Genomic DNA, 10534 nt, shown 5'->3' with positions numbered 1-10534 from the left:
AAGATAAAACAAGTATGTTTGATTTTCTTATGTTAAAAGCAAAAATGAGAAGCTTTTAGGGCTATTAGCCAACTTCATTTGACAACAGGTTTTAGATCCACAAAACAATCTGAAAACTGTGGATTTACTGTGTATAAATGGAAGCTTCACTACAACAAAAGAACAAAAAAATTATTCTTTCACACTATTATTTTAAATTTTAAACACAGATTTCAAATAGCTAAACAAAATATCTGGCCTTTTCAGACTGCATCAATACTGATGTATATCTAGCTTTGCCTGCTCAACATGTCTGCCCACATTCAAGGTATTATCTTTCATGTTCAAAGGGAGCAATTCTCATTTAGGTTCCTCTGATTCTTTCAAATAGTTATACTTGCATTAGGCTGGAGATGTGGTCAAAATCCACTTCCCAATTTATTTACACTTTATATAATTCAAGAAAGTAAAATAATATCATTTGTCATTAAAGAAAGAAATGCCTTTAAAAAGACAATCATATGAGAATTTCTACCAAATCTATTCTTGGACATCCTTAGAAGTGTAAACGCTAATTTGGGTAATCATTTTTACTCTTCATTCTTGAAGATATTATACCTTACTACCGTCAAAATAGACGATACATAATATAGAATCAGCAGCATTACCTTTCTCCCTTTTTTTAACACCAAATTTTTATTTTTGTTCTGATTTCAGTCTGAATTAATTACCTTGTAGGAGAATGTAATAAGAAAGATATGTCAGATATGGAAAGGGTCTCTTACTTATTAAATCTCATCTAGTCAGAATACCAAGGAAGAAAGAAGAGAAAATGTTTAGTGTGATGTATCTGTCATGATCATGAGTGTGTAATTATTGAGTTTCAGTACTGAAACAATTGCAAGTCGTTTTGCTGTACATGTCTTGCCTTGTGACATTCCCAATTGCATATTATTTATTCCTGTGTACAACATTCATATTAAGGCTTCTAATTGAAAACCATGTGTTGGCATGATACATGTGGAAGTGTAGGTCTGCTATGAGACTGCTGTAGCTTGAATCTCAGAAGACTTTAGCTTAATTTTCTGTATAACACAGGCTCAGTCTGTGTTCTTCAGTTCACCATATACCTAACAATTTTCCTCCACCTCTATCTATCTCTCAGCATGCCAGTCTGGCATGATAAAGCTGATATCAGATGAGATTCATCTCATCTGTGTTAGGAATCTAAAACTAAAGTGAGTACACTCTAGAGAAAAAAATAAGTGCAAAGTAGCATTCCAATTGGGGTTTGAATTTATTCAAGGATGGAGACTCTACAGCCCTTCTGGGCAACCTGTACCAGGGTTTGTTCACTCTAACAACAAAAAAGCTTATTTTTCTTCATGTCTTACCTGAATTTGAAATGAGTCACTTGAAACACTCTTTAGGTCCTTTAAGTAGAACACCAAAAAATTTGCGTAATTTTTTGCCTCAGTGTTGAATGTCTAAAGCTAAATGAAGTGAAACACTCAGAATTACCAGGTGCAATCAAATGGGTTGGTAGTCAGAGGGATAAACTCCTGAGGGTATAAACTATATAATTCAAGTCCTTAGTCTCATTAAGGAATTTGAACTTGCATTTCCACATTTGGATCATTTAGCCATTAGACTATTAGACTATTTGAAGTAGTTGTCAGAGACTGAAAATAGTTCATGCCTCAAACATTGATATAAAGTTCTGCTCATTATAAAGAAGCTACAACTGAAGAAGCCTCCCTCAAGAGTGGGACTTTGAACTGAAAGTCAAACTGCTGATTAGATAAAGGGAAACCCATTGTTCAATCATCTCAGGCTGAGGGAAAGGCATGCATCCACAAAAGGCCAAAGCCACCAGCTGTAACTATCCCTGGTTGAGTTTGGGGTGGGGGGAGAGCACAGCTCACAGAAGCCAGGTTTACACAGACTCCCCCCAACCGAGGGGGGAGGAGGAGGTTTTGGGTGCATGGTGCAACCTCTGGTGAGAGGCAGTGAACACCCATTCTCTGATTACACAAACTGGCCCAGCTGTGGAACCCCCAACCCCACAGGCCACATCCACGGGACATTCACATGAGAGGAAGCTGAGGGGGAGTCATAATCCATCAAAGCCCCCCCAAAGTGCTCCCCAGAGGCTTTGCCCCACAGGACTGCATGTGATGCAACAGATCCAGGGTCTGCTGTGAGAGACTGACCCCCCACCCCAGGGAGACATGCCTGGACATTGCCACCTGGCTCGAGGGTATATAAACCCATCGGATTCTATGCTTTTTGGGGCGACTTTCACCACCAAGAAGACCAGCTGGAGAGGATCAACAGAATATCGTTGGGATCCACAGAGTGGTGATAGTTTCCTTATTCTGTCTGGGTCACTCTCTTTCTGTCCCCTACACCTATTTTCTATATCTTTCTTTCTCCCTCTCATATTTACCATCAAATAAAACCCATATTATTGTCACTGGCATATGGTCTTGTTTGCACCTTAATTTGGGCAGAGAAATTTCTAAAGAACCTTAATAATCGCATCTTGACAGAAGTGAAGTAGTAGTTTTATGTCTTTTTACTTTTTTTTTTTTCATTAACTGACTCACATTCCAAGCAGATTCATGTTTCGGATGCTCACAGACATGAAGACAAAATACTACCTGTTCTGAGTTAGCCCACTATTTACTCATCACACCAAACTCTTCCCATGTTGTTCCCTTCTGGATGGTTATGGAAGCTCTCCTCATGAAAATATTCATCTGTCATGACCTCCTCACCCCCTACTCCCTGAGTATTATGGGGAAAATGGGCATCTAACAGTGATAACTTCATGGACATGTACATTAGTACAGCATTTTGGACCTTATTTCTGTATATATGACTGAACTGCATACAGCACTGTAGTACTAAATGCACTGAAGGTTTGACTCAGCTGTGGGCAACAGCTAATTTCACTTCCTGTGTAAATCCACATCCATCGCTTCCATTTTTTATGCAGAGTGGAACAGCTTCAGCTGTGCCTTTTACTGCAGCATGAAAGCACAGTTTCTAACATCTGCGCATGGCTCGCTTCTCCTCATACCACCTCCCCAGGGGAAAAAATGGGTGCATAATGTTTTCATTTGGTTTTTCCCTTGGTTTTTTGCTTTTTTAATAACATCTATATGCATATTCCTGTACTCTTGTAATAGAAATTATTAGGTAAATAAAACATGCCACAAACTGGAGGCAGTAAGTAATTATGTTTGAGGCCACCCTCATCCCAGGGGAATTAATTCTATAGCTTGTGACTGGAGTCCCCCCAGTTCAATTCCCTACCTCCCTTTCCCTTTTCTCTTGCTCAGTGGCATGGTGCCCAAAGATAGTTACATATATAGAAGAGTTTTCCATAGTTGCTTGTTTCCATGAGACGCCACTGATATTCTGACAAGCAGCAAAATCCCTGTTTAATTAGTTAAAACTAAAGAGCCTTAGAGGACTACATAGCTTTTTTGTATATACAGTCATGTAAACACGGAATCCATCCCCTGTAGAGTTATTGGAATGGACCTGTTTCTGCTCTGGGAATTATTAGAGATGCTGTAAGCACAAGTCTTTAATGTGATCCATTTATAAAGCACAGGGAATCTTTTCCATTACTGTTGAGACCTCTGTTGAATCCTCTCTTAATTATGTTATATAGTGGTCAGTATTAAGAAGCCAATATATGGGTTAAATTTATTGTGGAGAAATATTTGAATATAATACCATTGTTCCCTCTGCTGAACACAGTTGAAATTTAAACAATGTTTAGTCATGTGCTTAACTTGAAAGTACAGGAATAAATCAACAACTTCTGGGCACTACTGAGGTTACTGATGTAAAGACACATAGATTCTCTACTAGATTGGTACATTTCTCAAATAATGGAAGATTGTTTAATGGAAACACCTAGCCTTCCTAGTATGTTTATAGGTCATTTTCTTATTTAACTGTTGCTTGATATGGTGTTGTTACTTTTACCATAAATACTAAAGCAATTTATTAGATTGGGCATTACAGAGAAACAACAGCAAAAAAAATTAAGCCTGTAAATTTAGTAAATGGCTTACTCATCTTCACTGCATAAAAAGAAACATGCCCAGCACAATAAGAGAGGTGATTCTACCCCCTCTACTGCATCCAGCTCTGGAGTCCTCAGTACAGGAGGCTCAGTATGTGGAGCTGTTGGAGTTGGTCCAGAGGAGGCCACAAAGATGATCAGAATACTGGAGCACCTCTCCTATGGAGAAGGGCTGAGAGAGCTTGAGGTTGTTCAGCCTGGAGGAGAGAGGCTCTGGGGTGACCTTATAGTGGCCTTTTAATATATAAAGGGGGCTTATTAAAAAGGTGTATGTGTGTGTGTATATATATATATATATATATATATACACTTTTTTTTTTTTTTTTTAACCAGGATTGTACTGACAGGACAAAGGGCCACAGTTTTAAACTGAAAGGACAGACTTAGATTTGACATAAGGAAACTTTTGTGGGTGTTTTTTTAAATGAAGTTATTGAGACGATCCAACAGGTTGCCTGGAGAAGTTGTGACTGACCCATAACTGGAAGTGTGATTTATGATTATGATGATTTAGAGTCCCCATACGTCCCTTCAGATATATGAGTATTCATCGCCATTATAAAATCACTGAGGTTTTAAAAGTTAATTTTTCTCCTTTGCTTGAAAGGATGTAGAAGATAAATTGTATTGGGAACAAAAGATGTGTACAACCAGTACTGGAGAAATCAAGTCAACATTGTGTTAACCTATAAAAGACAAAGGCATCTACAATCTGTCCCCCATCTGGACATGCTCACAGTCTGAACCACTCAGGAGCAGGGTTAAGACTTAACTCCAAGCTTGTCCATCTGTCTTTCTTTCCCTCACCTTTGTCGCGAGCCCTACATTTTAAAATCCTTGTCCAAAATAAAACTAAAAAAAGTTATTCATTTAACTAACCACTCTTCTGCATTGCTTCCCTGTGGACATATGTAATAATAAATAAGGTAGACTTAAAAATAAATAGAGCAATTAGTTGATTTACAATCCAGTCTCTCCAACTTATTAGTTAAAAGCACATGAAAACAATTGAACTCTATTAAATACCAGCATATCTGAGCTACTGCAGATGGAGGGGAGTCTAACTCAAGGACTCTGCAGCAAGAAACTAAACTCCACTAGAAGTCTTATCAAAGCCAGAGGAAGGAAAAACAAAAATTGAGATTGCTGAATGAAGGCATAATCAATATCTCTTTTTAATCTTCCAAAATTCTGTCCTCTTAAATAGGAAAAAAAATCACTTTTCTAGACTATTCAAAACTGTAGAAAGGACACAATGAAATAGAAAAATAACACGGTTAAGTAGCAATGTTTGGATATTTAGAAACTCTGTGATCAGATCAATAGCTTGGGGTAGGTGAGTCATTGTCTAATACATAGAATTTTTCTAGAAACATTTGTCAGCCTCTTGTCATGTGCTATGTTTCGTTTTTTTCTTATTTTTTCAGAAACAGTCAATGTAAGAAGAGTTTTTATGTAAGTGCTCAAACTCTTGAAGAACTCGAAGTAGATCAGAGAGGGTGTGAAAGCCAGCTAAAAAGTTTTCTAAGTAATTTTATCTCCAAATTGGTTGGTTTGGCCCAAGTTCTCAGCCATCTATTTTCATCCTGAAAGCAGCTCATCTTCAGTGCTGGTGGCAAAATTGTTACAAAGAGGGATTTGCTTAGTGTGCCTAATGTTGAGAGCACCTAATGTTCTGAAAAATGAATTTGGAAGACTTCCCAGCTTGCACATCTGCCCCTAAAACATAAGAATAATGGACTGAATATGAGAATGGAGGATTAATTGAATACTTCCTCTCCTCTGCCTTCTCTTACCTAAACCCTGTGGTCCCTCTGGGTGACCTTTATCTTAAGCACTCCCTTACAGAATCCTGGCCACCAGCTAGCTTACAAAAGCAAAAGACCTATCTGACAGGCAGATGTATGGATGTGATACTGCAAATCAGCTGGTTATATGAGCACCATATGTCAGCAGTTGGAAAGAAGGTGCATTGGAAGAAAACTCACACTGTGATTAATTAGTAGCTTGAGAAGTCTTTTCTTGCTGCTACTCTTTCTTTCTTTTGTGTCAGTGACTGTCATATAGACTTGATAACAAAGAAAGGACATCAAAATCCATGAAGGACTGAACAGTCTATAAATTAAATAACGGTGAATAATAGAATAACAGCATTAAGAGATGTAGAGGATTCTCAGATCATCACTTCCTTTTCCTGCTTTATGTGGCTGTTTCACAGAGTGTACTTTCTTAACCTCCATCTACTTGGCACTGTGATCCAAGAAGCTTGGCTTCAGCTATTTGCAGTCTGGGACAACCCCAAAGCATAATATATGTCACTGTCAGAAAACATTTTCCTGATAATCAACCTAAACATTCCAGGTTTAGGTTGATTAGCTCTCATTAGCTTTTACAACAGACATCAGATGAAATTACTCATTTCGTCTTCCGTGTTTACATCTAGGCATGGAAAAATAAGTAATGAATTTAAAACAGATCTCCAGAGGACAAGCGTGGCTACAAAAATGCTGTTAGCAAGAAATTTTCCTGCTTCTTTCTAAGCCTGTGAGATACTTTTTTCTCTCACGAAGATATTTGCAGTTCTGTAAACTATGAACACCTGCAACCTTGCAGAGCTTTGTCTATGGTACAGTAGAAACACCCCAGGAGGTGGCTGATCCTTTGTCCAATTAGACTATGAAGAAAAAAGTCTATAAAAGGGTTTGCAAAATAATTAAATAAATCAATCTTGCTGCACAATTCCTGCCTGCTGGATCTTCTCTCCTCTCCTCCCTACGGCTGTGGGATACAGTAATAGACAAGCATATCCAATACCTGTTCTAGCTCCACCTACTTATCAAAACTATTGAAACTGTAGCTAGTTCCCCCTTACCTCAAACTGTCAGTTGATGTTTCCTCTTGCTGATCACCTTTGCTATCACTGCTTACAACCAGTCATGCTGAAAGCCTGCACTCTGGATGTCTGCCTCAAGCAGGTATTTACTAATTTATTTTAGACTTCAGTTAGAAAAATTCCACTGGGGAATGAAGGAGAATTACTAGCTTTTAAAAATATATTAGTACCTTTGATGCAAATTGGAGAACTGAAAATTGTGAATGGATTGAATGTGATATTCAAAACATTTACTTTTTAACTACAAAAAGATGACCAAATTTTGGATCAAAATAAGACTCCCTTGGAAATTTTACAGCGTCCACTTTGCTAATAAGAAAACATCCTCCAGGTATGCACTACCACTTTAGTGAGCTACTATCCTGGTGGAAAAGACAGTGTAAATGCAGCCTGATCCATTTCATACAAAATCAGCCAAGTATGAACAGACAGCACAGAAAATTTGGAGAGCTCAAACAGTCCTTCCATCTTCAGATGGAAAGGGCCAGTCAATTCTAGCCAGCAAGCAGTGCCTCAGGGCAAAACCCTCTTCAGCTATCATACTTAGCTCTAGAATGGACTGTATGGATTTGAATTTGACCTTGATGTCTACTTGAACTGTACATGCTTCCTGGAGCTTCAGCACTTTGTTTTCAACAATTTTTTCTGTTTTGTGCATTTTCCAGTCCAGAGTCTTGTGCTCTGAACCAGGGTTTCACTATATTCACTTCCATTTTGTACAGAAGGTAAATACAGTACAAATACATAGTGTACTCCATGGAAAGGTAAAATGGATTTTGTATGCTAGTATGATCTTCCTTAATGTGTCTGCAATAACTGACAGTCTCTATCCTCTAGACAATACCCATTCCTTTTAGAAAATAAGAAATATATCTGTTATCTGACATAAATTTTGAGGTTTTAAGTGGTGTCACTAACCACAGCCCCAGTACACTGAATGTTAACTGATATCAATTATTGGAAAGTATTCATACATTTTCCTTTTAGAAGAAAATATTAAAAAACTACATGGAAAAAATTAACTTTTAAGGCATGCACTAAGCAGAATTCACTTCTGAACTATTTCATTTCAAGCAAACCTAGTGTCAGAAAAAGTCAAGGTAAGATGAATAAATAAAGATGTTTTTCTCTTACCTTCTAGTTTTCTCCCAGGCCAGTTTGCTCTTGTGGGATTTTTGATGGTGCTGTTCTTAGCAAAATTTATCATACCTGAAGGACAAAAACATAGCCAGATGTTTGCCTGTAGACATTGTAAATACCTGCAACCAGTTTTTATCTTAAGATTGTTCTACTAGTTTGACTGCATAATTTAATTCGATGTCTGGAATTGAATTCTTCTACTTCACGTACCAGCCACAAAACTGCTGTCTTTTCTCAGTCTAAAAGTGAGGACATGTTGACTCCTCTTAGATAAGATATTAAAGAAAAATTCCATTTATATTTGCTAAACACAATGTTGTTACAAGTGAATGGTATGCCCAATTGTACTTATAAAACAAAACATCAGTTATGCTAATTAGAATAACTACTTCTACTTTGAATTTAGAAATATACATTAGCTAATGTAAGACAGAAGCTCTTACAACTAAATACTCGGTCATTATTGTGCACACAGTAATTTTTTTCATCATATAATGTCTAGATTTTTAAACAAACTAGCGAGTTGGAAAAGTAGGCAAAGATATCTGAACTGAGAAGCTTCTACTTAAATAGTATCTATCTACATATATAGATATTTATACACACACATGCAATTATGAATAAATAAAGCATTTCATAGATGTATTGGATTGTGGAAGCATCCCCTAGGAATCAGGCTCTTTCACACATCAAGGTTAGATATGAGCCAAAATAAGATTACAGCCATAACCAGCGTGCTGAAGAGTGAACTACCCAGTGAAATCAGAGGAGTGCCCATTGGGACACATAGGGACACAGGCTCAATTGATGGATTTATCCACACCTTTGGTAGAAGGCCAAGAATCAAAACAAAAAAACCCCCACAGTGTTTGCAGCAAATTTTCACATCAGCCATTTTGTTAGCCATAGGCAGTCCATTAGCTACACTTTGCCCTCCTCTTAAATGTATTATAAAGCTTATTTATGTTTAGAAAGTTTCCTTATAAATTTGTAAATGCAAGTATTTTTAAGGCCAGATTTAAAGAAGCTGACTGTGGCAAAATGAGCATTTGTGGTTATCTTTAGGATGTTTTCCAGTTTTATTGTACAGTCCCAACCAGTGAAAAGTGATGACCTTATGGTTGTCTGAGACTGTGGAGGATGCTGTGATGGAAAGAAGAAGCTAAGCCATGGAATTTGTCTCATTTCATAATGGTTCTTTAGGAAAACCTCTCTGCAGTCTCCTTGAGACACTGCAACATTCTGCACAACTTTTCTCCTATCACTTCTGCAGCTATCAATAATCACCTTCATCACCCTTCTCAACTGTCCCTCCCACTCATCTTTACATAGTGTTGGAAATAGCATTCAGCCTAGTTATATCCTTTATATACTAAAATAATGGAAACACTATAGTCTAAATAATTAAATAAAAATAATTAATCCTCAAAATCCAGGATTAATAAGCAGAAGGAATATACAGAAAATATACAGTCTATCACTGAAGTACCAAGTCCTGTGCCAGGGCAGTTAAAATAAAAGTATTTGAAGGGTCATTTATTTTGTAAAACTATTTTTGTTGTTATTTGCATTTACCAAGATTGCCCATCCACTGCAAAATTTTGTCAGCATTATCTAGATTTTACATGAAGGTGTCCATAAAAGCATTATTTGAACTTAGACTTTTGGTTCACTGTCTCCTCTTTTTAGCTCTTCCTTCCATTCAAAACATAATTTTGATCCATTTAGTTATTTTATAAAAATTCTAAGGCACTCCACAAGAAAGTATAGAATACTCTAATTAAAATAAGTTTTTTTTTTCAACATTGTAGAAGCTTATTAAATGGAACAGATAAATGAATAAATTTGCTCACCTCTAACTATGCTTTATCTTTTGGGACTTCTTTTTTATGCTGTATTGGTATGCTCAGATGTACTGTTTTCATTCTTGCATGTTTCCAATCTGACACACTGATGGCACCTAACTACCAGTTAATAAGGTTGGCTCCTAAAGTAGCTGGTATTCAGCCCAGCAGTGAAACCAGGCCATGATTCTGTCCCATCAATAGCAGAAATAGTACAGAGTTGTGTCAATTACTATGTCCTATAATCAGCAGTTTTCTGTGCCAGAGCCCTTTTGTTTGACAGGAGATTTGGATATATCATACACATGGTATTGACACAAGCTCTTTTAGGACCACTTGTTTTCATGTTGAGTTCATCCCTGGCTCTGGTGGATTGCCTTACTTGCATATTTTCACAATCTCTATTCATTTTGCTACCTCTCCTAAAGGCCTCACTGTACTCACATCTCATGATAAAAATACGTCAATGAAACACTCATCTTGCTGACTTGGCACTGTAATAAAGCTATCCCAAAGCCAGTGTCCAAAGACTTAAATATGTCTCCAAGCCAATTGTGTGAGTGTAGAGAAGCA

This window comes from Corvus hawaiiensis, chromosome 3, assembly GCF_020740725.1.
Source record: "Corvus hawaiiensis isolate bCorHaw1 chromosome 3, bCorHaw1.pri.cur, whole genome shotgun sequence".
Lineage (NCBI taxonomy): Eukaryota > Metazoa > Chordata > Aves > Passeriformes > Corvidae > Corvus > Corvus hawaiiensis.
Note: the sequence above shows the minus strand (reverse complement) of the source record.